We start from the raw sequence: 421 nt of genomic DNA on the forward strand, positions 1-421 counted from the left end.
TTTTTTTAAATATCATTTATGATGAACTTACAATAATACAGTGCATCTTATATAGACAGTCACCACTATTCCCTGTCCACACCTTTTTTGTATGTAAGTGGATAGAAGGCTTAATTTGGTTAAGGGTGAGCATCTTGTATGCATATTGATGAAGGCATATTTCTTCAAACAATCATGTTGTTTTCAATTTGAATGACGCTAGCCTTAAACCAGAGGATTATGTCTTCCCCTGTCTTTAAAATGGCACACAACCATTACAGCCTATGCTGTAGTAAATGAAATACTTGATTTTGAGCAGTGACCAATTTTGTTGCGAAAATATTTAATATGGTGCATTTGACTGCAGCAACACAGAAGTACAGTATTAAACTACAGCACCTCAACCAGTTTGTTGATATCACTCCCCCAAACCATTTTTTCT

The 421-nt window shown here is 34.9% G+C and overlaps 1 protein-coding gene across 1 annotated transcript in view; it reads left to right on the forward strand.

Moving 5' to 3' along the window:
* The window catches only part of LOC107579549 (serine/threonine-protein kinase WNK1-like), a gene marked incomplete at its 5' end in the record, with an annotated part of 3,659 nt that extends 3,244 nt beyond the window's left edge, over positions 1-415 (forward strand). The window contains one exon of the mRNA XM_016265369.1: positions 1-415. This exon is cut by the window's left edge and continues 932 nt beyond it.
* Positions 416-421: the final 6 nt, after the last annotated feature.

This window comes from Sinocyclocheilus grahami, unplaced genomic scaffold (genome assembly GCF_001515645.1).
Source record: "Sinocyclocheilus grahami isolate Dianchi unplaced genomic scaffold, SAMN03320097.WGS_v1.1 scaffold18073.1, whole genome shotgun sequence".
Lineage (NCBI taxonomy): Eukaryota > Metazoa > Chordata > Actinopteri > Cypriniformes > Cyprinidae > Sinocyclocheilus > Sinocyclocheilus grahami.